We start from the raw sequence: 25,931 nt of genomic DNA on the forward strand, positions 1-25,931 counted from the left end.
GGGGTGGATGCCCGGCGATGTGCACCTCTCGGCCTTCATGGAGATGATTCCCCAGGGGACCTGAGTTCCATCTTTATCTCATTAGTTTCTGTGCTGGGAATCTGATGGACTCTTTAACCTTGCAAGCCGAGGTGCCCGCCAGCCCCGGCTGAAATTCATCAGCGTCACGTGCTGGATTAGACTTGTGGGTCTCACAGAGTTTTCTGCCGAATTCTCCTCCACCGGGGACCTGGAAACACGGAGGAACACTTCCACGCGCGAGCTGTTCTCGGGCACTCTCCGGGGTGACCCTACGCCACGGAGCAGGGGCCCCTGAGACGCCCATGTCACCGCCCAGCTCTCTTGCCAGTCAGGGCACTTGACAGCAGAGCCCCCAGGAAATGGCATGTTTGCTGTTTCTGTGGGTAACTGCATGTGATCTAATTACTGACCTGGCTTTGTTCCTCCAACCCCGGGAGAGCGTGGCTTACAAGGAAAGAACGCGTGAATGTGTCCGCCGCGGTACCGTCTGCCTGCTCCCATGCCAGTGCCCGTGCCCCGACCTGCTTCTCCCCCCACCCCAGCATCTCCCCAGGAAGGGCCTGGGACGTGATGAGTCAGCCCCAGATTGGCGAGGTTTACTGGAAACACCCCCAGCCTGCATGGCAAGCCGGGTCTGTCTCGCCGTCTCTCCACCGCGGGCAGGGGCAGCTTAGGCGGTGTGGTAGTCCGAGTCGTGGCCCCCCAGAGACGCTGCGTCCTGATCTCTGGCACATGTCTGTGTCACATGGCCGAGGAGAATTAAGTTTGCACGTGAGACCTTGTCAGTGTGTCAGCTGACCTCAAGATTGGAACATGATACTGGAGCATCTGAGTGGGCCCCGTGTTGATTGCAGGGTCCTTAGTAGAGGGGGGAAGGAGGGTCAGGAGCAGAGGGAGGGAGGAGATATGACAGAAGAGCAGAGGGTGCAGTGATGAAGGGGCCACGAGCCAAGGGGTACAGGTGGCCTCTAGAAATGAAAGGGTGAGAAACAGATTCTCCCCTGGGGCCTCCGGGAGGAGCTAGCCCTGCCACACCCTGATGTTAGCCCCGTGAGACCTGCGACCTCCAGCAGTGTAAGAATAAATCTGCGTTGTGGACGTCACCAAGCTTGTGTTAAGTTGTTCCAGAAGCGACAGAAACTAATACAAGTGTTTGTGAGCAGTGAGAACAGACCCTGGCACAGGCCGTTCTGATCCCTGTTCGCTGTAAGCACATTGCTGCCCGGGACAGGGAGAGAGGGCCCCACTCTACAGATGGGGAGACTGAGGCTGCAAGGGTTCCGGCCACTTGCCCAAGGCCAGGAAGGGACTCGGGACCCCGGCTTCTGTCCCAGATGGTTCCCACCGCACCCCCTCCCTCGCTCATAGGCCTCCTTGGGACCCCCTGTCATCCCAGAGGCTTGCAGGACAGGAGATGAAGTCTGGGCTCGTGTGCCCACTGGGAAAATCCACGGGGTCCCCCTGCTCTGAGGCTGTGCTAGGGCCACCCAGGAGGACGGTAGGCGTTTGCTGCCGCAGAGGCCCCGGCCAGAGCCCGCCTGCATCCGGGAGCGAAGGCGCTGGCCGGGAGCACGGTGCACAGGGCAGGGCCGGGCCACGGAGGCCGGACTCACACAGCACCTGGAGGAAGGCCACCTTGACCAGTGTGGCATCAGGACGGCACCCGGCCTGCTTCTCACTTGCCTCCTCCGTGCTGCTCCCCCAGGGAGCCGGCCGCCCCTGGTCAGGGTGCTGGCTGTCCCGGGAGCCTCGGAAGACCGTGGGGCCCTGAGGGACCCATCCCGGCCCCGGCACCTGCTCAGAGGTTCGTGCAGACAGCGCGCAGAGCCGGCGTTCACCGCCTGAGCCCACAGCATCCTCTCCGGACAGCCTGTGCGGCCACGTCACTCCACAGGTCACTCCCCGAATGAGTGACCCGGGCTGCCCTGCAGGCGCCCGCACACTGGGCAGCTTAGACCAGCACAGATCTGTCCTCCCCCAGTTCGGGAGGTCAGAAGCCTGAGATCAAGGTGTGGGCGGGGCCCTGCTCCTTCCTGCCTCTCCCAGCTTCTGGGGCCCCGGCTGTCCCTGGGCCTGTGGCCGCGTCGCTCCAGTCTGTGCCTGGTCTTCACGTCGCTTTCTCCTCTTCCCTCTCCGTCTCCCCTCTCATGAGGGCGCCTCTCACTGGGTTCAGGGCTCCCCAGATTCAGAACGATCTCTCCTCCATCCTTACCTTAATTACTTCTGCAAAGACCCTGTTTCCTAATAAGTCACATTCCGAGTTCAGGGTGGACATGAATTTGGGGGGAACGCTCTCCAGCCACTGTACGTATGTCTTCCCTCGGGCATACAAGCGCCCCCAACGAGTGCCCAGGACTGACACCCGCCTGCCGCCACCCTCTGTGCACCCCCAGAGGCGGAACTCACACCCTGGGTGGGCCCTGGGGGCTTGGAAATGGATCACCCTGCGTGTTGGCACGTGGGCCACCAGGAGCCTGTAGGGCGCTGGGGTGGGTGGCAGGCAGTGGGCGAGGAAAGGTCTGGGCCAGGCCTGGGCTCTGACGGGGGACTCAGGTTACACACAGAAGCCACCTGGTGCCCACTGTGCATGGAGACACCCCAGGCTTTGGGGAGGGCGGGGCCAGCAGGAAGGACGGCACCCTGCCCTCCCCTCCCCAGGCCCCATCCAGGGGGGTCCTCCAGGGACGTGGGGAGAGGAAGGGAGGTCGTTTCAGACTGTTGTCGATCTGGTGGAGTGAAGGGAACAGGCTGACGGCATGGGGCAGGCGGCTGGAAGGGGCAGGGAGGTGTTTCAAGGGAGGTCACCTGAAGGGCAGACCCGCAGGGGGGACTGGGGGCCCGTCCTTCCCGACTCCCTCTCTGCTCCAGGGCTGAGGCTCTGGCCCTCACCCAGCTCGGGCACAGCGGCCCTTTGTGTTAGTTGTGGGGAGACAGGACGTGGGTCCCAGGCCCCCGAGTTCTGCATGGCCTGGAGGAACTGGCCCAGACAGCGCACATCCCAAAAAGGTTGCTGAGGGCCGGGGAGGAGCTCTGTGGTCCCTTTCCGCCGGCCAAGGGCTCTCTGCAGCCCAGCACCTCCTCTGGATGCCCAGCTCCGCCCCCCGGGCAGCTGTATGACCTTGAGCTTTGGATCAGCTGGGATGCCTAGGGAGTCTGTGCTATGGTTAGCGGGAAATCAGTCTTGGCTAAGACCAAGGAAACCACTTTTATTTCGCTCTCAACTCTGAACTGAGTCCATTTGAGACAAGGGGCTGTCACCAAATCTTCCTCGGAAGACTGAAGGTTGCGCAGAACTTCAGGTCTGTGTCACCAGGGCTCCTGAATCATCACTGCCAGTAATCAGTCAGCAAAGGAGAGGGTCTGGAGGACTCTTTCCCGGCCCAGAACATAACTTGAAGGATTTATCAGGAAGTCTTAGCATGGTCCGTATCCTCTAATCTATAACCAACCTCCCCACCCTCCCTCTCCAACCTCTAGATGTCCGACAGGAAAGCTTTTATTATTTGCAAATAATCAAAACCCCACTAATGGTGCCTGAGGCTACCATGGTGAGCCTGGAGGAAGGCATGTCCAGGGTTTGTCCCGTGGGTCAGTGGCGTCTCTGTAAGCTTCTTGGCCTTTCCCTCATGGCCACAAGACGGCGGCCACAGCTCCGCATATCACGTCCTTAGAGCAAATCTTATGCAAGAATATAGGGGAATAAAGCACCAGGAAGCGCTCCTCTGATCTCTCTCCCCTCAAGTAAAATATTTCCAAGAGGGCCCCCCAGACACTCACCCTCAGGCCTCATTGGCCAAAACCGTGTCCAGTGACCACCCCTAATTGCAAGGGAGGCTGGGAAAGCAAGGATCTGACTTTTCCAGCCTTGGTAGTGGAAAGCAGGCCGGGGGAAGGAGCTGGGTGTGTGAGAGGGCCAAGGCTCCGGGCCGCGCCTGGAAGTGGTGGCTTTTGGCGGGTTTTGAAAGATGAATAGGACTTCGGCATATGGCGATAGCGAGGCTACAGAGCGTGTTCCAGGCAGAAGTAAAAACATGAGCACAGGAGCAGCACATCCCTCAGCCAGGAAGACCTCACCTGGCAGATGGCCCATTCGTTGCAACAGGGGCTTGTAAGGTGCGCACGTTCAGAACTACGCATGCTATTTCAACGGGAAACCTTCACACAGAAGGTTTGGTTTCTGCACCGTCTTAGGTGTCGGGCCTCTGCTTTTAGCTCTGCTCACCCCACTGTGTTCTTCCTTGCTTGCATTCGCCGTGGCACACCATTTCCGGTTCTATTTCAATGTGGAGCAGGATGTACCGGCAGAAGCTTCTTGGGGGACCCCCAGGGGCTCTCCGGGGAGCTCGGGTATTGACAGGAAGTCACAGATGCCTTCTCCAGAATGTGCTACTGGAACCGGCCCTCTGCCACCCCGACAGGTCCTTCCCCACCTGGCCAGTGACCCCCAGCTGTTCAGTGTCACGCAGTGCTAAGTCATGGCGCCAGCCCCAGACAGCACGGCTTTGCCTCCAGCTGTGTGTCCTCGTGCAAATCACTCAACCTCTCTGTGCCTCAGTTGCTTCATCCAGAGAGTGGGAGTAACAATAGTACCTCCGTCACGGGGTCATCGTGAGGATGCAGTGAATTTAACACAGGAAGCGCTTAGAACCCTGCCTAGTGACCAAAAGTGCTCAAGGACTGTGCATGATAATTATGACGTCTACTATTATTACTTCTCCATTATAACCAGTTAAGCCAGAATCCAGACCTCCTCCCACTTTGAGCCAACTAAGCACACAAAAACCCAGACACAGTAATGGGGGAGGGTGTCTCTTTGTGTTTCAGAAAGGACTCTCCGTACGATCCTCTGAACCTTTCTAGGGCACCTCACAGATGACCCCATTTCTAAAAAGTTTTTTTTTTTTCTTTTCAGAGGAAAAGCTCAGATATATCAAACCTGGCACCTGTGTGCGGTCGTATAAATGTTGCTTGCATAGGAGGATTAAGACTTTCTTAGCTTTTATTATATGTAGGTCCCTGTGGGTTATCTTGAGGCACTCATATACATGTATTATTTGTGTCAGTTCAAGTGTCTTCAGGACATTTAGAACATGTCTTTATAACCCACGGTCCACGGGCCCAATCCGGCCCACCGCTTGTTTTTGTAAATAAAGTTTTATTGGAACAGAGCTCCGCCCAGTCATTTACATAGTGTCGTGGCTGCCTTTCAGCCACAACCAGCAGAATGAGTAGTTACAACAGGGACTCTGTGTCCCAGAAAACCTGAAATGTTTACTCTCCGGCCCTTCACAGAAAGAAGGCCAACCCCTGATCTAGAACGTTTGCCAAGCTCCTTTCACAGGGCTCCATCCACCTGGAAGTGTGCCTCCTTCACCCTTTGAGTGACTTTTAGAACTTCCCCTTCAGTGGAGGCAGTCTCTCATCTAAGCCTCAGCACTTGGAACAAGAATAGAATGTTCCCATGGAAGGAGGTTGGTGTTCTGGGGTGGACAGGAGCGGTGGCCGGGCTCTCCCCTCCAGCCGGTTCTAGCGCGCGGGCTAGAACCCCAGCCTGGGGTTCTCGTGGCCTCTCACCTTAGAGGTCAGAGCCATCCTGGGCAGGTGAGCTTGGCAGGGGAACTGTGGGGTCAGGGTGAGCCCTCCATGCCCCTCACCCCACCCAGGTTCCACCTCCTGTCCAAAGCCAGGGTCCCCGAGTGACACCCCCGCTCAGTCCGATTCAGTGGCTTTATAGCTGTGGATAACGCCCACCTCCCCCAGAGGGACTCAGGAACTGGCCTCGCCAGCTGAGCCCAGTGTCTGTCCAGCCCACTCAGCGTGGTCTTTGGGGGCAAACTCGAGACCGACAGATGGGGCGGCCTGGCCTGTCGTTTTGATCACCAAAGGAAGAAAAGTCACGGCAGCCCCTTCCCGGACCCCCAGCAAAATGCCAGGAACACTGTCCTGCTCCCCTAGTTTTGGTTTCTTTGTGTGTGTCTGTATTTTGCTTGTTTTCTTTAAAGAACGTTCAGTTCAGGGTCAAAGGCCAAGGTTGATGAGTTGGCCCTGCCCCTGGCCGAGCCACGTGGCCCTGGGCAAACCCCTTCCCCCACCAGCTTCACGGACTCTCACGAGAATGATCCCACCCGCCTGGAGGGTGGGAAGGGTCTTGGGGGAGGTAGTGTGGGAGAGCGGCTTAAACAGGTCTGCGGGCACTGTGCTCCCCGCTGAAGGCGGCGGAACAGGAGGGCGACCATCTCTTCCTGGTTTGCCTGGGACCAGCCTGGTTTTAAAACTGAAAGCACCGTGTCTCAGGAAACCCCCCGGTCCCGGGTAGCCCAGGACGTGGGTCACCCCATCTGCATCCCAGACCGTACACAAGAGTCCCGGGCTTAGGTTTCATTTGTTGAGTCAGTGAGCATCATTTAAGTACCTACCGGAATGTTCTGACCCCAAGCCCAGAGTGTGTGGGGGGATCCTGTCCAGGGTCCCCTTGCCAGCCTTTGCCAGAGCCAGGACGAGAAAGCGGGGCGTCTAGAAGTGAGGCGGGCAGGGCCAGGCCCCGCCCTGGGGGCACCCACACGCTGCTGGGAGAATCAGACTGTAAACAAATAAATCACAATTTCAAATTCAGTAAGTGAAAAGACAGTTATAAAGCAGAGGGAAGGGCAGAGCACCGGGACCATGGAGGGTGCGTCTGGGCAGTAAGGAGGGCGCCTCCGCAAAGTGACCTCGGGACGTGGCCAGTGACGGGAGTCTGGCTCCTGAGGGCCTGCAGCAGCGTTCCAGGCGGAGCGCAGGCACCGCAGTGGAGGTGGGCTTGACCCGGTGGCGGCCGCGTGGCTGGAACACGGAGATCGAGGAAGAGGACCGGGCATCACACAGGGTCTTCGCCGTGGTGGGGAATTCGGATTTTTACCCGATTCTGATGAGCAGCTGTCGGAGTATTTTAAGTGAGAAAGACATGATCTGATTTCAGGTTTTTATAACAAAGAGTGAATTCAAGGGGAGACTGGTCAGGAAGCTTTTGTGGTCCTCACGTGAAAAGATGACGGGGCCCTGGAATACGGGGAGTTCAGGACAGGTGTGCAAATGCCGGCTCTGTCTTGGCGCTCCTGCGGATGACACGTACCGACAGGTTAGGTGGGAACAGAGGCTTCAGGAAGACTCCCCGGGTTGGGACCGGCACCTGGGCATTCTGCGTCCCACTTGCATGGGTACCAAGGCTCTTTTCCTCTGGCCCTGGAACCTGGAGCATCTTTTCCCCGGTTGCTGGGGGGCCCCGTCCTGCAAGGCTGAGCTCCCTGCTTTTCCGGTGACATGGGACGGCACGTTGCTCGTGACGGCAGCACGCGGCGTCTACACAGGCAGAGCCCTGGGGGCTCCTGCCACTTTGAAAGCACAGGGAGGTGCCTGGGCATCCCTCCCTCACGGGCCCCCTGCCTCCTGGCTTTCTGACTCACAGGAGTGTCCTGCTCTAAATAAACGCACGTGAAGGATGTCCAGGCACACCTCACTTTACTGCACTTTGCTTCATCGTGTATTTTTCACAAATTGAAGGTTTGCGGCAACTCTGTGTCCAGCAAGTCTGTTGGCGCCATTTTTCCAACATCTACTCACTTGGTGTCTCTGCGTCACATTTTGGTAATTCTCACATTTCAAACGTTTTCATTGTTATTATATTTGCTACGGTGAGCTGTGATCAATGATCTTTCATGTTACTGTTGCAAAAAGACTGCATCTCACTAAAGGTTCAGATGATGGTTAATATCTCTTAGCCATAAAGTATTTCTTTTCTATTTTTATTTTTTTGGCTGTGTTGGGTCTTTGTTGCTGCACGTGGGCTTTCTCTACTAGCAGAGAGCGGGGGCTACTCTTCGCTGCGGTGTGTGGGCTTCTCATTGCGGTGGCTTCTCTTGTTATGGAGCGCGGGCTCAGTAGTTGTGGCGCACGGGCTTCGTCGCTCCGCGGCATGTGGGATCTTCCCAGACCAGGGATCAAATCCCTGTCCCCCGCATTGGCAGGCGGATTCTTAACCTCTGCGCCACCAGGGAAGCCCAGCCATAAAGTGTTTTTTAATTAACGTATGTGCGTTATTATCGTAGACATAATGCTTCTACACACTTAGTAGGCTGCAGTGTAAACATCACTTTTATATGCGCTGGGAAACCAGAGAACTCGTGTGACTCGCTCTGTTTCCGTGTTCCCTTTACTTCCGTGATCTGGAGCTGAACCCCCGGTAACTGCAAGGTCTGTCTGCACCTTTATACGGAAGGAAGCCTTGGGGTGCCCTGCTGATGTCACCAGGAGATCCTTTTACGTAGGGAGCATGTATAAATATTTCAGTTTACATTTAACGTTTTCAGAATGAACGCATAAGATACCTTCTCACTAGCTGATAAAGTCTGCCACCCTCTGCTGTATGTCACACCCTGTGCTGTGGACTTTTTTTTTTATTGGAGTCTAGTTGATTTACAACGTTGTGTTAGTTTCAGGCGTACAGCAAAGTGATATAGTTACGTATATATATATTCTTTTTCAAATTCTTTTCCATTATAGGTTATTACAAGATATTGAATGTAGTTCCCTGTGCTGTACAGCAGGTCCTTGTTGGTTATCTATTTTATATATAGTAGTGTGTATCTGTTAGTCCCAAACTCCTAATTTCTTTTTTATTTACCCCATTTCTTATCTCATTGTGATGTTTCAAGGCTGCGGTTGCCATCCATATTTTGACATCCAAGGTCACAGAGCTGGTTTGGTGAAACCGGGACCCCCCACCCGGGTCTTTCCGCTTCTAAGTGGCTGGTTTCCCTTTCCGATCACACTTCCGTGCATCTCCTCGGGGAGCGATGATCACACCTCCTGTCATGATTCCGGAGGCATCTAAGCTATGTCTTTGTCGTCTACGTCCTTGGCAGGTAACACAGCCTGCTTGCGCTTAGGACATGCTCTGGGGTGATTTATTACAAAGTGATGAGACAATTTAATTTGAATCAAGTTCTTTGCACATTATTGCTTCTATTGGGAAAAACTTGTAATTGTTTATCACGTTAGTGATGAGCAGGGAGATGCCGTGATCGTGGCAGGCGGGGCGTGTTCAGAATCGCCTGTTGGAGAAACGGCTCCCGTAAGAGCGCGTCTCCGTGGATTGGGTGGGTGCGCTCCGTGGGGACAGCCCGTCATCCTCACCCGTGAGATTGAGGTGATGCCGCTTCACGGGCAAGGCCCCCAGGAGCCAGGAGCCGTGTCACTGGGGGATGAATTGGCCACATTCATCGTCTCCCGCGCGTGACACAGAGCAGCCTTGCGCAGTCCGCCTCCCTGAGCACCGAGGTGGCGTGGGCTTCCCATCCCCTGGGAATTAGGGCTGCCTCCTGCTCGTGAGGGGTGGAGAGGGCTAGAGGGCAACACCAAGCGTTCTCCCGACTGGGATGCAGGAAGCAGGATTCAGGGAGCAGCAGCGTGTGTGGCTGCGAGCTGAGAGGTGCCCCACCGGTAGCGAGTGTTGGCGGTGACGGACAGATGACTTGGGGAACCCCTCCCGCTCGCTCATGGCCCACCAGCCCTTCCCAAGGAGCGGGCCTGGCCCTGCCCTCTGTGGAGTGGCCCTCTGTGCCACTCCGCAGCCAGCGCCGCCGTGGTGAGCTGGGCCGCCTGCCCACACCTGGCATCTCTGCCCAGCTGGGACACCTGTTGAGGCTCCTGGCATCCCCCTTGGAAGAGCCGACGGGCTCTCTGTGTAGCCTCATCCTTCCTGACTGGCAGAGCCCGGAAGTTTCTAGGACAGCCGCTGCCATTCGCCGTCCCTATAGGCCCCTCTTTCTAACAGCGTCCCGGTTCCCATCTCCATCGGGCTCTGTCACCGAAATGCGTTTCCATGGGGAGTGACGCACACGCGGCTTCTCTGGGGCTCCGTTTCCCTGCCCTAGAGAAGGCGAGATCCCCCCCACAGGTGCTCTGGGAGGAGCATTCAGAGGTGGTACATATGCCGGCCTCTCTTCCAGGATCTTCCCCAGGTGTCCCCAGGCTACCCACGTGGCCTCCGCTGCTTTAGAAAGACCCCCCTGGGGCCCTGCACCCTGAGTTCCGGCCGCCCCAGCCCAGATCTAATCAGCTGTGTTCACCACGCCCACAGCCCGCATTCAATATACCTTCTTACCACACAGACAATAGTTCTGAAATGATTTTGGTAATTTTGCCTTTGGACCCGTTTGCCTGTGAGTAGCTCAGTGCAGGAAGACCCCCAGCGGCTTCTGTGATTTCTTTGCCTTGAGCCACATACCCACGAAGTGTCTCCAAGTGAGAAAATCTGACTCGCAGGTAGTTTTCACATGCAAGGGTGCGTGATGGATAACAGAATTTAGCCAGTAATGAAGTTGACCCCATGTTCAATTTCAGAGACACTTAATTAAACGCAGGCTAATTTCCATGTTGTTTGCTCTTTGGATTTTGGAGCCAGTGGATTTTCTTTTCCAGCTTGCAAACATGTTTGTGGGGTCCCCAAAGCTTTGAGGCACTGGGGGCTGGGTTGTAGGGCCCAGTTGCCGAGAGAGCCCTGTTGCCTGCGCCCGGCAGTCCACAGCGCCCCTTCCGCAAAGCTGAAGGGGATCAGCGCTTCTGACCAAGGCACCGCGTCCGGCGTGTGTGCCCCTCCTGCACCCGCGTTTGTGCCTCATCTGACATCCTCTCCTGCCACAGGGCTGGGCCGGCCTGATGACCTGCAGCATCTCTGGCCAGCATCTCGTTCTGGTGCCTGGGAAGAGCTGTTACACCAGCAACAGCAGACTCCCTGTGTGAATTGTTGAGCAGGAAACATGGCTGTGGGACAGAGTTTCTGCCACATGCTTATGTCAGCCTTGGGCTATCCCAGCGGGATTCAGGCCTGGCCAGGAAAAGGCTAGTGGGGAGAGTGGTAGATCAGCCGCTTTCTATCATTTTGGCCTTCCGGGTGATACTAGGGGGAAGCATGGGCTGTCCTGGGCCTGCCTGAAGCTGCATTCCAGCCTCTTGCCACCCCTGGGCCTTGCTCTTGGTGTGCAGGCGGCCCACACCCACAGCCTGGTGTGATCGGCCCCTCCTGCCTCCCAGGTGGGCCTCAGAACTTTTATTCCTGTGGTTCCACCTCTGTCTGGAATATTCTCCTCTCCCTCTTTCCCTCTCCAGCCCCTCAACCCATTCACTCCTATTCGTGCATTGGTCCTCCTCCTACAGGAAGCCCTCCAGCCCCCTTCTAGTTCACACAGCACTATATCCTACACATTTGTGTGATGGTTGGATTCATATTTATCTTCCCACCCGCCAGGTGTATGAGCTTCCTGGTGCTACTGTAACAAATGACCACAGAGTGAGTGGCCGCAAACAGCAGAAATGTATCCTCCCCCAGTTCTGGAGCCAGAAGTCTGAGATCAAGGTGTCGGCAGGGCAGTGCTCCCTCCAAAAGCTCCGGGGGAGGATCTTCCTTTCCCTCTTCCAGCTTCTGGTGCTTGCCAGCGATCTTGGTGCTTCTCGGCTTGTGGCTGCATCCCTCCTGTCTCTGCCTGTCTTCACACGCACGGCCTTATCTCCCCTGAGCCTCTGTCTCAAATCTCCCTCTCTTTTCTCTTCTAAGGCCCAAGTCATTGGTTTTAGGGCCCTCACTAAATCCAGGACGAGCTCTTCTTGAGCGCCTTAACTAATCACATCTGCAAAGACTTCATTCCCAAATAAGGTCACGTTCACAGATATGGGGGGCTGGGCTTGAACAGAATTTTGGGATCCACATTCAACCCACTACCCCTGACATGTCCACAAGGGCCAGACTGGGTCTGGTTTGTTCCCTCCAAAAATGCCGAATAGCCATTCCCTCACCTGACACTTCAGGTGAAGTAAGGTATTCAGTAAGGAAGGGCTGCATTAATTTATGAATTAACGTGGTAGCTTAACCATTGGCCCCAGTTGCTTCTAAACTCTGGTTCTAGGCCAAAATGCAATCCCAGTGGAGCAGAGGGAAGAAATGGAGCTGTTTGACTTGTCAGGGTCACATCCCAGCCGGGATCCTGAGAGCCCGGCTGAGGCCATCTGGTCTACCCCAACAGTCCTTGTGTAAAAAATTAAAACGCCTGCAATGAGCCTTCCCACGTGAGACAGGGCAGACAGAGCCACCCCAGGGCCCCACCTGCTCATATATCTCAGCTGCCCAGGCCCGGCTTCCTGTGGCTTCAGGTTTACAGCTCCTCCAGGGTCAGACACCACTGCCAAGGGAGCCTGTTCAGTGACTGGCAAATCCTAAATGCCAGCTGTCATCACTGGCACGTGCTCCTTTCTGGACCCAAGCCAAGCGCAGCCTTCTCTGTAGGCCCATCATGGGGCCACAGTTAAGGCCACTTGAGGCCCGGCTGCCTGCGGTCTTGCCAGGCAGGCACCAGGAATGTCTTCAGGCCTGCCAGTGGGGCAGGGACTCTGAGGCCCTCTCTGGCAGCCAACCGATTTCCCACCATACTCCTGCCTCGCTCCATGTGTATTCGGCACACTCTTTCCTGCTGTGTGCATGGGGCTATTAGGGAGTGAAAAGACGGAAACCTTGCACGGTCTGTACTGTGTGGCTCCCAGGAGACTTACAACACGGGGTTGTGTCTGCCAGTGTGGATGTGGTTCTCTATGGATACCTCCTGATTCCACGGCAGCCCAGCCCCCAGGTAGACGGGCATCTATGGACATCTCTTGCATTCCCCGAGGCAGCCAAAAGCCTGCACTCCGTCTTTGCATGAACTCGATGAAGGTGGCTGCCCCTTCCTCGAGGCCCTTTCCTTCCAGCTGAGCCAAAATCACTGCAATAAACATATGCGTCTATGATGGCCACGATGTAATGGTGTGCTCCGTAGTTGTACTGTGCGCAACCTGAGCAACTGTACTTGGCTGGGCTGAACGCCCACCCCCTTTACCTTCCACAGCGCCCGTTAGAGGAATCTGCCAAAGGAGGGTACACTTGGGGTGCGTTAAAGTGCTCTCCTGCCCTGTTCAGAAAACACATCGGAAGAGAGCACAACGGGATTACAATTTTTTCTCGTTAACAAACACAGTTAGAATCTTACCAAGAGTAGATGTTATGGCATGTAGGGAGATTCAGAGAGAAAGGGGCATGATGTTTGCTCCCAAGGAGCCCACAGGTGATGGCTTTGAAGGTGAGAAGGGCCCCATCAGAGGCTGGGACAAGGCTGGAGGGAACCCCCGTAGAGAGATTATGTGATGGCCCCTTGTCAGGAGGGCTTGGGTGGACGTGGCCGGCAAAGGGAACGTGGAACAGAAGGAAGTGAGGTACTGCGAGGACGTGGGTAAATGATAAGGCCAAGTGGAGGGCGTTTCAGGGGAGTGAAACTGAGCATATGGAGGAGACTCGGCCGTGAGGCTGGGCTGCGATTGGGGTCCAAGGCAGGGGGAAGATGCAAAGCAAGGTGGGCGTGATCACTTTGGGGTTGGGCTGTTTGCGTCCCTAGGCCCCGTCCCCAGGGACCAGGTGGTGGTGACTTCTGCGTGCACAGCGCGGGGAGCAGCACGGGGACCGTGCACGTGTCGAGGTCCTGCCCCAGTGAAGTCAGATCTCGCGCGTTGGGGCTGCATCTGGAGGGCAGATCTGCTCGGGCGGGACCAGGGCTGGCCTGGGGCGGAGGTTCAGGCGGCCTCTGGTTCTCGGGGCTTCGGCACATCTCTGGCGGCAGCACACAGAAGCCACGTCTTCCAGATGCCGCGGCTGCCGTCCTGAGACGGTTTTTAGGTTCATAAAGCAGCCAAAAGAGCCCCCTGGGAGATTCTCACCTGGGGAAGGACCTGCCCTGAGGTCTGGACTGTGGGATTTCCCATTCTCATCCCATGCGGGTGGTCGGGCCATTCGGACAAAACTGGACATTTGCTCCTGTTTTAAGGGAATGACTCTCGTGTTGGAGTTTCCCATCGCTTCTCAAGGACTGCTACCCAGATTGTAGGTTTCTAAGAGCCCGGAACTGCCTTTCCCATCCTGGGCGGAGCCAGCTGCGTGCAGTAGGCCCTCCACAATGCTGAGCCGCCCTGCCCTCTGGGGACCGTCCCGGAGACCTCTTCACTCGAAACCCTGCGGTCTTCCTTCGGCCACTGCCACCCCAGTTTTGCACGCCTGCGTTCATGCCCATTTTGCTCCATTTCACGTGGCCCCGTGCTGGGTAACCCCAGAAAGAGGTCACTGTCTCCTGGGGGGTTCGGCACGTGGGGATGCTGACAAGGGCACCTTCCCCTGTTGTGAGGGCAGGGGGACTGCCCTCACTTGCTCTCAGAGTCCTTGCAAGGCAGGAATTACTGCTCCCACATTGCAGGTAGGGAAACTGAGGCTCTGAGAAGCTAAGCTGGTGAATGCCCAGGTTGGGATTCAAACCCAGGTCTGTGTGTGAATGAAGGTGAGATGGGGTCATGACGGGCAGGGGACCGGGGGCTGTTTAGCTACTGAACTAATGCAGGAGAGAGGAATTCAAGCTGCCTTTCTTCAGATCAGAGACTAAGGAGTCGGGCGTTTTCTCGGTGAGCAGGACGGCGTAGCCACACAGCACGGGGCCAAGACAGGCAGCCATGAGCAAGTCGTCAGGAACCGCTGCGAGGTTTAAGAGGGGACTCAGGAGAGGGGCTCTGCCGTTAGCCTGGGAGGGGTCCTTACAGGAGGAGGAGGGGGTTGGCACACGCCAACGATGACCCCGCTCGGGACGGTTGCTGTTCTTAACACGTGCTGCGTACCTGGGCTCAGATGGATTGCTTTGCTGACTCCTCGTGAAGTCCTCAAGGCGTGCCTTGCTATTATTCCCATTCTGCAGAGCGGGACCCTGAGGCTCTGAAGGTCAGAGCGACCTTGGGGCCAGAGCAAAGCCAGGAGCTGAGCTGAGCTCTGCGTGACGCTAATGCCTTCCCTCGCCCACCACGGTCAGTAGGGAGGGAGGCAACCAGTGGCCGGCCAGCCACACTGCCCCTAACAAGTTCCCCGGCCTGGGGGACAGCTGGAGGGTCCAGCTGAAGGTGTCGGGGTCGCCTGCCAGGCGGGCGGAGCCGGCCCATGGTGAGGCCGTGAGAGGGGAGAGCGGGACAGGGTCACCTTGGAGCCGGGCAGAGGCAGGCGTCGGGGGCCACATGTGTCCCCAGGGGGACAGGCACCATCCTTCCAGAGTTTCAAGGGGCCGCTCCTGCAGGGGGACGTGCAGCTGCAAAAGGTGTGGCTTCAGCAGCCAGGCCCTTGGAGGCCTCTCGCTGGAGGAGCAGGTGGCGGGTTTGCACCTGCCCAGCCAGGGCACCCTCAGGCTTGAGAAGTTCAGAGGTGGGGAGGAGGGGTGGTGGGGAGACAGTCGTGTCTGTATTCTGGTCGGGGAAGGCACGGGATGGTAAGGCGGACAGGCCTGGTGGAGGGTCCACTCCCCCCAGAGCCCCGCCCACCAAGCCCCTCCCCTTCCGCTCCTGTGGTTCCCGGGTCCTGGCTCCCCGCCAAGCGGCAGTTAAAGCAATGGCTCCCTGGGGCCCCCTGTACTTGGCAGGCTGAGTGAGTGCCCAGGGACTGAACCCCGGCCCAGGTTCTGAGAACACCCTGGACCGGTCATCCTGGATTGTGTGGTCTGCCTGTTGTCAAGGTGTATGTCCCTCCCTGCTTTCCTGGAAGGCAGGGTCACGCCCACGAGTTCCTTTGTGTGGCACCTCATGCAGGGCTGGAGGGCTCAGCAGCGGGTCCGGACACCTGTGTGTCCTCCGGCTGCGTCCCCCACCTCTCGGAAGCTGCCCCGGCTCGTCCGTGCTGTGCGATGCTCTCGGCTGCTGGCCCCTGCCGGTCCACCCTACCTGGGTTGCAAGCGGGGGCCAAGAGCTTCCTGCAGGAGGCGAATCCAGTGCTGGGCAAAGCTGACCTTCAGTCGTCTGGGACTTCGAGCCCGTCCCACCGTTCGCCGTCTGCATCCCCAGGCCTCCCCCTCCAGGACAGAGGCCTGCGGAATTGTTGGGGGCCCGCCCGCTGGGGCCCTTCCGCCTCACCCTGCCCTCCCACGCCAGCCCCTTAGGACCCTGGAGAAAGCCTCTCCGGGCTGCCTCCTGCCCCTCCCCTGCAGCGGCCCTGCCCGCCCCCTCCGACTTACTTCCGGGGCAGCAGGGAATCCTAGAGGGATGCAGCCCCCGGAAGGTGGGCGGGGTGCCGGGAAGTCCACCTCGGTCCTGCACCCGGTGCCGCGGGCGGTTGATCACGTGGCGACGCGCCCGTACTCTGGATGGTGGGAGGCTTTGGCCACCGAAGCAAAGTTGGAGCTTTGGGGTTTCTTTCCTTTAAAAAAAAAAACAAAAATTCTGTGCCAAGAGGCAGCTGGTGTGGCTTTAGACTGTGTCTCCAAGGGGGAGCTTGCAGCCCCCTTTCTCCCCGTCCCCACGCCAAAGGAGGCCGGGTTGTCAGTGGCTCCCGTGTCACTGGAGTGACCTGCCCCCGCCCGCCGGCCGCCCCCTCCGCCGGCCTGCGGTTTCTCCGCGCGGGATGACGCCCGGCCGCCGCCGCCGCCGCCGGTGGCATTGTGGGCTCCGCCGAAGACCGAGGGGGGCCCGCGTTCCCCCGGAGCAGAGGGAGGGGTCGCCGCGTCTCCCGGTGCCTGCGGCTGCAGGGAGCACAAAGAATGTGATGTTTTTTTAAAGCCCTTCGAGAAGAAGAAAAAAAAAAAAACAAAGCCTGCTGCCTCCTGTCCGCTCCGGCTGACTTCCTTGCGCCGCCCTGGATGCTGCCTCCGGCCCGGGCTCCGTAACGCGCGGCCTCCTCCGTGCCCGCGGGCCACTTACTTTCTCTGCTTTCCGCTGCCCAGAGCCAGCCCGCGCTGCCATCACCATGTATGACTCCTGCCTCCTGCTCGCTCCCGCTCTGCCTCTGCCCGGCCCCCCCCTCCGAGCCCGCCTATCCCGTTAGCCTGCCCCCCAGCTGCCTTCACTCCTCCTGCACCCGGCTTGCTTGCCTCCATGCTGCCTGGATCCCGCGAGCTGGGGTGATTAATTGGCTATGATGATGAACGTCCCCGCTGGAGGATCGGCCACGGTGATGATGACGGGCTACAGTAATGGGCGCTATCCCCGGAATTCTCTCTACAGTGACTGCATCATCGAGGAGAAGACCGTGGTCCTGCAGAAGAAAGACAATGAGGGCTTCGGATTTGTGCTCCGCGGGGCGAAAGGTAAGAGCAGCGGCTCCCAGCCTGGATGCATCCACATGTGTGTGTGTGTGTGTGTGTGTGTGTGTGTGTGTGTGTGCACGCCTGTAGAAAAAATGTTCCCCGGCTCAAAAAGAAGCCCTTTTCCTGGGGGTACTCGGTTGCTAGACAACCATGTTCTTTAACATTCTGCCTGTTAAAACATCGGGGCTTCCTTTAGGAATATTTTTAATTTTCTGTACACAATATTGCTCGCTCTCTCCCCCCCTCCCTCCCTCCCTCCCTCCCTCTCTCTCTCTCTCTCTCCCTCCCTCCCCCCACTCTTTTTTTTTTTTAATTCCTGGGTTTCATCTATGTTTCATGGTTTAGTTCAGCCTGATTGTGGCTGGCTTCGGAGCTCCTGGTCTCAGACGCCCAGAATTACCCGGTCCCGAGTTTCGGGCACCTCAGAACTGCCCCGTTCTGGGAGTGGGCCCCAGCTCCGAGTGCGGCAGGCGTGCGGGTGCCCGCCTCTAAGGTGACTTTGCAAGATGGTCCCCTCCGCCGTGGCCCAGCCGGCAGCATACGTGTCACGTGGCCTGCAGTGAGGGCTCCAGGAACGTGTTCCACGGCAGTGCCCCCACTGCCAGCCCTGAACTTGGGGTCTTCCCTTTCAGAATAAAACAAAATGGCATCATGTCCCCGTGAGAGGAGACATCTGTGCCCCGCGTGTGTGGGGAAACCGTGTGCAAGTTTGATCTCGGAGCCTCCATGCCACGCTGGGGGTCCCGCACCTGTGCTGGCCCGGGAGGCCTCCTTCCCCGGTGGCAGCCCCACCTGCTCAAGGCCCGGGCTGCCCTGACAGCAGCTCGTTCATAGGGAGGGAGAAGAGATACAGCTGTCCCCCCCGTGTGTGTCCATGACTGTCTGTGTGATGTCTCCCCTCCCCCGACCGAGGCCGTCTTCCTCTTCCCACCCGCCACCCCCGGCCTCACATGACCACCCAGGAAAGTCCACCTCTTCCCCTAGAGTTTCCCTCTGCAGCTCTGGGGCCCAGAAGCCAACGCTGGCTCTGCTGAGGAGTGGGGGCCCAGCCCTCCCATGGACGCTGGCCGCACAGTGGCCACAGAGAGCCGGGCTCCCAACAGAGAGAATTCACAAGCGGATTCCAGATCTGCAGCCACCCACTGGGTCAGCGTTCTGTTCTGTCCACGCTCCAAGTTGAATTCCCTTGGTTGCGAGTCTACGTAGATGTAAATTTGGCAAGCAGTTCAGTGTGGTGTTTCTGTAGCTCCATGTGGTTATGGGGGGAACTTTTCCATTTATAGAACTGAAAATGTTTAGTCACTGATGCTTTTAAAGAAAATGACAGGCGTGTACATACAGACATGGACAGGGGAGCACGTTATCCTGTGTTTTCAGCGCAGAGGCCAAGAGAGATGTTGGTGGCACCAAAATGCAGTTGGCTCCGTCGCTTGAGTTGGTGTTGACCCGTGACCAGGAGTATCAGCCCCTTCCCGGGGGAGAGCTGGCCTGGACCACCCACTTCCCACGGAGATACAAGGGCCTGCTTTCCCCCAGGGTCCCGTGGGAGGCCTGGGCTACCAACTTGGAAACATCTCCCAGGCTTGTAATGAGGTATACCTTGTCTTCCCAGCGGATACGCCCATCGAAGAGTTCACGCCAACGCCAGCGTTCCCAGCCCTGCAGTACCTGGAGTCCGTGGATGAAGGTGGGGTGGCATGGCAAGCCGGACTGAGGACTGGGGACTTCTTGATTGAGGTAGGGACAGCGGTGTTCATATCTTTCTGCTTGGGGAGAGTGCCGACTCTCGTGGGGTTGGGGTCTGTGGTCTTGGCAGCATGGTCATTGGGCCAGATCTGGGGGCAGGCACGGAGGCTGCCGTGGACCGGGGTTGCTTGGTTATTTCCACCCACGGTGGATGCCATCTTCTGAGGACTGTGTGTTGGGATTGTCTTTGAGACTGTAGCTTTATCTCTTTGGAGGCTTGAAATGTATGTAACTTGGCCGTTGGTCTTGAAGTAGGAGGTAGACGGAAGAGAAAGATGGGTGTCGGGGACACGCGTGGATGTGTGGTTGTGACTGTATGAATAGACCCAAGAGGAGCCATGGCCCATTCTCGTGTCACGAGCGCAGGCTGGAAACCGCTGTACTATGGCTGTTGCTCACGTGAGGTCTGTAGCGTTGGTGGCTGAGAGTCTGTTGATTTTTAAGTCGAAGTAACTGACAGGTTGGATGGATGATGGCCTTCCAACACCAAGGAGCCTGGGCAAGATGGGTGGCTGGAGTTGATGGTACAAAAAGGAAACTTTTAAACTCAGACGCTGGGAAAACTAGCTTTTGCTAGTAGGTGAAAGGAGGGAGAGTCCTCTTCGTTTAAAAAATCTCACTAGACGTGAGTGCCCGACTGCTTCAAGCCTCACCTGGAGTCACCATGGTGGTGTGTCTGAGGTACCAAGCTGCCGGCACACTTGAGCTCCCTGCCTTTTGCACGTTTAGGTGTTACTTTCAAAGGAATGTGTTACCCTTTGGAAATATCAAGAATAAAAGACTGTGTTATACCTTGAAAAAATTATTTCTAAGAGGCTTGGTAAGCTCAGATGGCCCCCGTTGGGAGTTCATGTTTCTTGCAAGAGCATTCCTTAGGGCTAACCCTCAGCCCTGTCTCATCTGCTCTGGAAATCCACCTGTAGGTGGAAAGAATGGGTGCATGGTGTCCAGCCGGGCACTCGGTGCCTCTGCCGTGGGGCCGGCCAGACACTTGTTCGTTCTGGAAAGGAGGAGATCCAGGCCATGGCGAGACGGCGGCTTAAAGCCATTTCTCTCCACGATGCCTAACCTTCCAAGGGTGCTTTTGGAGCTGCAATTCTACTCATGATCTCCTTGGTGTTTCTGGAGACTATTAGAGTGCTGGAAACCCGGAAGGAAAGATGCTGTTGGAGGAGAGAGAGCCGTGAAACAGAAGGTGCTTTACCTTATACCAGGCATCGTGCGTCAGTCTCACTGTGTGTGTTGAAAGATGTATTTAAGTTACTACTGACCAATCAGAGCCTGGCTCAGATGAAGAATTGCACTCCCGTGGATTCTCGTCCACTGAAACTGTGGGATGCGTACCCAGCATGGTGGAGACCGAAACCCGCTGTGGTTTCATGAGTTAACTCGATTTGTAACCTCATGAAAATGCAGAGAGACTGGGTTGAATCGTCTTCTGTAGGTTGCAGTTGTGATGTAAGTCCCCTTCGTGTGTGTGTGTGTGTGTGTGTGTGTGTGTGTGTGTGTGTGTGAGAGGCAGAGACAGAGAGACTCCAGTAAGTTGCCATAGCTGTTGCTGGTGTTCGGTTTTAAATAATAAATGAGGGCTGCAGAGGCAGGAGCTTCCCTGGTTGTTAGGCTCATCAGATTGTTTCCTTGATAAACTAGTCAACAAAAGAAGCGTGGGACGGCCGCAGAGCATTTGCTGGGCCCACCCCTCTCCCAGGAAGCAGAGCTGCGCTCGGTTGGCGGACGTGTCCGCAGCGCACACCTGGGCCAGGTAGAGAAGGCATGCCACCTGGTCGGATGGATGGAAGGCTCCATGGAAATTAGGAGCATTAAGAGTTTCTGCTCTTCTGTTTTCCAAGCACCTCGTCTGACATTGCTTCTAACCTCTGCTGTGCAAACGTATTTGCCACTTTGGAACAGCTTTTATATTCTGGGCAGCCTCTGAATTCCAGGGTTCCAGGAATGACTGGCCCTGAGCTGCCTTAAGGTTATGTCTGTCTTATTATGTCTCAAATGACCTGAAGGAGATGTGGGCCCCAAACAGCCCCAGGCCCTACAAGGCTGCTCACCGCGGGTCCTACTCTAATGGGGAACACAGTGGGCCGGCCGGTGTGTGTGGTGGGGGGCCCTGGGAACCTCGCTCCTCCCACTTCATTCCAAGGCTGCCTCATGGGGCTCAGAAATTCTCCTTTAGGAGCTTGGGTGTAAAGGACTATCTCCACTGAGTTGTTTTCCCAGCTGCCGGATTCCGCCCCTGGAATAGTAAAATCATTTACAGCCTTGTAGGTGCATGTTTTTTCCAACAGAAGATTTTTCTATGTTTTTCAGTGAAAAGCTTCAACCGTGGAGGGATTGTTTTAGACAGACTCACATGTCTTAGGTGGATCTTTGTTTTGACCGGAAGCCATCCTAGAGCCTGGGGTTTCTGGGCTCTTGGTCAAGTGCAGGGTCCTGTTTGGAAGCTGCCCCGAGGGCGGGCAAACTGTCCACATCTCCCCACATCCCCGCCCCCCCCCACCCTCCCGCAAGCCTTCCTTTCTCTTTGCCATTGGAAAGGAACTCAAAGCGGGTCCGGTTTTTACTTTCACTTTAAAAACGTGCGCTGCAGCGTGAACTCTGGGACCAAGAGGCAACTTCTGGAGTGAATGTTCACTCTTCAGAATCTTCAGCAGCTACTGGATTTCATTTTTCCTTCTTGGACTTTGACGCACACACGGTCATCTTGCCGGCGTTGACCCTGTCAAGGGTTTCCTTTGTGCGTGCATTTCTTAGGTGCTCGCCCTCTAAAATGTGTATCTCTCTGCCTTGCCCTTGGGGAGGAGTCTGTCCTTTTGTTGTTGGTATTGTTTCTTTGTTGACCACGCCCCTCCCTCCTGCCAAAAAGCCAAAGGTCTGAATGAAGTTCTGTGGAAAAGGCTATCTTCCAGTTGGGAATTACCATGAAATAGATGGGCCCTGGTGTGCCAGCAGGTTGTCATGAAACCTCATCTCAGGGCTGGAGAAGGGGAAGTGGGCACTCCGTGCATGGAGACATCCGAGCAGGCGGCTCCATAGACCGCGTGTGTTTACCATTTTCAGATCAGCTTGACGTGCCCGAGTCCCCCGGATGGCTGATGACATTGAAGCTTCCCCAGAGAGCTGTTGGGGGCAGTGGGAGTGGACAGGGTGGGCGGTGGGTTCTGAGTGTCCCTTTGGGGACCTGGGGGGGCAGGGAGTGATCCTCAGAGAGGTGGGCCGGGGGCAGTGACAGCCCAGAGGGAGAAGCAGGCGGGGGAGTCTGGGCAAGTTTTCTTCCTGTGCGGGTCACATTTAAGGTCGGGGCCTCCACCAGCCAAGAATGATTAAGGACCAAAAGGAAACCCAATTCAGACTGGTTTAAAAAACAGTGAGACGCCTCAGAGAGTCGCAGTCGAAGTTGAGAGGCAGCCAGCCTCGGGTACAGTGTGTTGAATACTCCGTCTGCTATTTCTTTGAGATTATCTCGGTTCAAGCTCCTCAACCACAGGAGGTGGGGCAGGAGAGGCCGCTTGCCGGGAGGAGTCGTCAGGAGGACGTGGATGGGGCGACAGTTTTGCATGAGGTAATTAAGGAGACTGGAGGTGGGGGTGTCATTCTGATTCCTGCAGGGACTCAACAAACTGGAGTGCCCGTCGGCCTCACCCAGTGAAAGCCGGCTGGGCACCAGGGTGGCCTGCAGACCTTTCAAAGACACTGAGACCTGGGCTCAGCCCACACCCACAGAATCGGAACCACGAGGCAGGAGCATCAGCGTTTCTAGGGAGCTTCGGTGACGCCGCCGGGGGTTCCGCTGGGCAGGAAGGGTGATGACCGGCTGGCCTCATTGTTCTGGCTCTTTGAACATCTTAATTTAGCGTTCTAACAAAAAAATAGAAGCAGGCACCGCGCTGGTCTCACTGGCTTTCTTCCACAAGCCTCCCCATTTGGAAACTCGAGTTTTGTTTCTTGCATTACTTTCGTAAACTCAAATATCCTGTATCTCAAGAATTGCTCATACTACAACTAAACCGTAAACATCTAAAGAGCAAACAACATTGACAACAAATACAACCGAAGGCCCGTGTCCTTATTTGGAGTCATCGAGGGTGTATCTGCCATGCACTGCAATGTCTCATCCGACCCCCACAATAATCCTGTAAAATAACATCGGTATTATCCCCATTTTACAGATGAGGGGACTGAGGCACAGAGAGGTTAGATCACTTGCCCACAGTCACGCAGCAGGGGAGCTGGGATTCCAGCCCAGGCTGTCTGAGTCAAGAACACCACAGCTCAGAGATGCTAGGAGATGTTTTGATGGGCCGGATGTGTACAGGGGCACAGAGTAAGAAGAAGCACGGGCAAGGAGAGGCCAGTTTTTATTTTCTAATTAGCAAACACTTCTTTGATGACTATGCCTGTCTCTGGTGACAGCACTCCTAGGTTGCCATGTGAAAGGATAAATTGCCGTAAACCTTTTAGAAATTGACGGGGCAGGTATGTGATGAGAGCCCTAAAGCTGAACCGGGAATTTTACATCGAGGAGCCCATCCCCCACCCTCAGGGAATGATCTAAAAAACAGGCAGAGATCACAGTGCGGCAAAAAGAAAAGGGTGGAGGTAGAGGGGGATGGTGAAGGGGACACCATGAATCTGTTGTGGATTTATAAGAAAGCATTAAAAATTATGCTTGCAAGAAGTTCTCACTACCAACAGGGAACGGTTACCCCATATTAGGTGAAGAGGACAGAATTAAAGTTATCTGCACAATATCCTCTAAATGATACCACCTCCCCCCCAATATAAGCATAGGAAAAAAAGGAGAGAAAGTATTAACCCCTAGGTGATGGGATCCTGTGTGATCATTTTCTCTTTTGCAGACTTCTCTCTATTTCTCAGATTTTCTAGAAAGACAGTATTAACTTTTGACAGGGATTCATTTCACAAATGGAAAATTATTCCTTAGAAGAAGCCATCTCAGGCAGACGAGCAATGTCTCAGCCTCCGTGGCCACAAGGAGTTACTGTTTGCTTTCAGGTCAACAGCGCTGTGGTGGGCGTTAATTATTCTCCTGGGGCCAGCACGCCCCCAACCTGATGCAGTACGGGAGACTCCCATGGTTTTTGTGATTGTTTTCTTAGTCCTGAAGTGGCCAATCTCGTTTCGTGTTAATTTCCCTAAATAGGTTTTCCCTTGCAATTAAAGCAGGCAGCAATATCCTTCCTCCTAGGAAAGTGATGCTTGAGTTTGCTAATTACTTTTTCCTCCTATTAAATACTTGCACTAAAGGTGGCCTGGAACTGTTTTATAATCTCAGTTTGCATTGAAGTGAGGACGCTGAGGGATGCCCTGGTGTTTTCCTTAGAGACCGTTGGAGTACCTTATAAAACGTTTGTCAGGCTGCTGCTTGGGAACCGGGACTTGGAAAATGTAACACAGATCCTAGCTGCACGTTTGCCCAAACCATTACTTTCAACCCAGCTGGAGGTATGAACAGTTGTTACAACCTGGTGATAACCGGTCAGCCTCCCCAGCTTGAAAATTAAGTATTACACGGAGGAGAGTAAATAGTAAAGTCCAGGTGACTCCTGATCGGTGGTTATGCACGTCATCAGTCAGCACACGCTTCCTGGGTCTCAACATTCCCATCAGCAAATTGGGTGGTTGTGTGAATTAAGGCACCGGAGGTGAACTACAGTCCCTTGGTGTATCCGTGGACGATTGGTTCCAGGACCCACCGCAGATGCCGAAATCCATAAATGCTCAGTGTCACAGTCAGCCCTCTGTGTCCGAGGATTCAGTATCCACAGGTGTGGAACCTGCAGATACGGAGGGCCAACTATATAGTTACTGAAAAAATACGGACATTAGTGGATCCAGACCGTTCAAACACGTGTTGTTCAAGGGTCCATTGTATGTGCCACCCGAGCTCTAGGCACGCGAGCTGCTGTTAGCCCCTGTCTTGTTGGCGAGGAGACCACGCGGGGCTAGCGGTGCTGGGCGTAGCATCCCGTCAGTATCCATTGTTGGTCATCATCGTGTCCTTCATCGTCACTGATGGCGCCTGACTCAGGAGATGAAACCAGTGACTGAACCAGTAAGAGTGATAAGTCACACAAAGAGGACATGGCTGCCAAGGGGGAGGCAGGGAGGGGGAAGGAAGGACTGGGAGTTTGGGATTAGCAGATGCAAACTAGTATATATAGGATGGATAAACAGCAGTGTCCTACTGTATAGTACAGGGAACTATATTTAATACCCTGTGATAAACCATAATGGAAAAGAATCTGAGAAAGAATGTCTATATTCATATAACCAAACCACTTTACTGCACAGCGGAAATTAACACAACACTGTAAATCAATTATACTTCAATTAAAAGATAATAAGTCATAATGTTATAATAATGACAGGTGATTGTTACCACTGTCGTTTCCAGCATGTAGCTGTTACAGAGCACACCCGCCATGGGCCAAGCACATACAGTCGGGCACTTCCAGCCAAGAGCGCTCTGGCTGTGGCTTCGTGGTGCCTCTCTGTGGAGGGGACATCAGCTAATGCAGACACCTACCCCGCCCCACCCCAAGCCCCAGATATCCTTGGCAGGCATTGCCTCCGGATTTGGCTTGAACCTCTTTTTCCCCGGCACTCACTGCGTTGCTCAATCCTATTTTGGCACGAGTCTGGCTTTAGGTAATCTTGGAACTCCTGTTCATGATTCTCATTTTACCCTCTAGCAACAAATCCCAGAGACGAGGCCAGAGCCCTTTGTGGTCTCCCCAGTGCCAGCATTCCTTTTCAGCCACGCCACACCGCTCACTTTCTCTGTCTTACCTTCCAGGGTATCATGAGAGGCTTTGTCACATGTCCTGCTGGTGGCCTGTGTGGCCGATCTAGTAACTCTACCCACTGCCCTCCCCCGCAAAATTCCTAATATCTTATTTAAGTCATTTTAAATGGGCGTTTGATTCAATAACTAAGTTAAAGAGCGAGTGCCAGATGTTGGCAGGAAGCTAGGGC

The 25,931-nt window shown here is 55.6% G+C and overlaps 1 long non-coding RNA gene across 1 annotated transcript in view; it reads left to right on the forward strand.

Moving 5' to 3' along the window:
* LOC149748663 (uncharacterized) overlaps positions 1-24,007 on the forward strand; it is a 40,115-nt gene extending 16,108 nt beyond the window's left edge. The window contains exons 2-3 of the long non-coding RNA XR_016393742.1: positions 17,095-17,177; positions 18,790-24,007. This is a non-coding gene — a long non-coding RNA (uncharacterized LOC149748663). The remainder of the gene's footprint in view (positions 1-17,094; positions 17,178-18,789) is intronic.
* Positions 24,008-25,931: the final 1,924 nt, after the last annotated feature.

The sequence above is a fragment of the Delphinapterus leucas genome, chromosome 7 (genome assembly GCF_059928025.1).
Source record: "Delphinapterus leucas isolate spDelLeu-1000000601 "Yukka" chromosome 7, BTC_Dleu_Yukka2, whole genome shotgun sequence".
Lineage (NCBI taxonomy): Eukaryota > Metazoa > Chordata > Mammalia > Artiodactyla > Monodontidae > Delphinapterus > Delphinapterus leucas.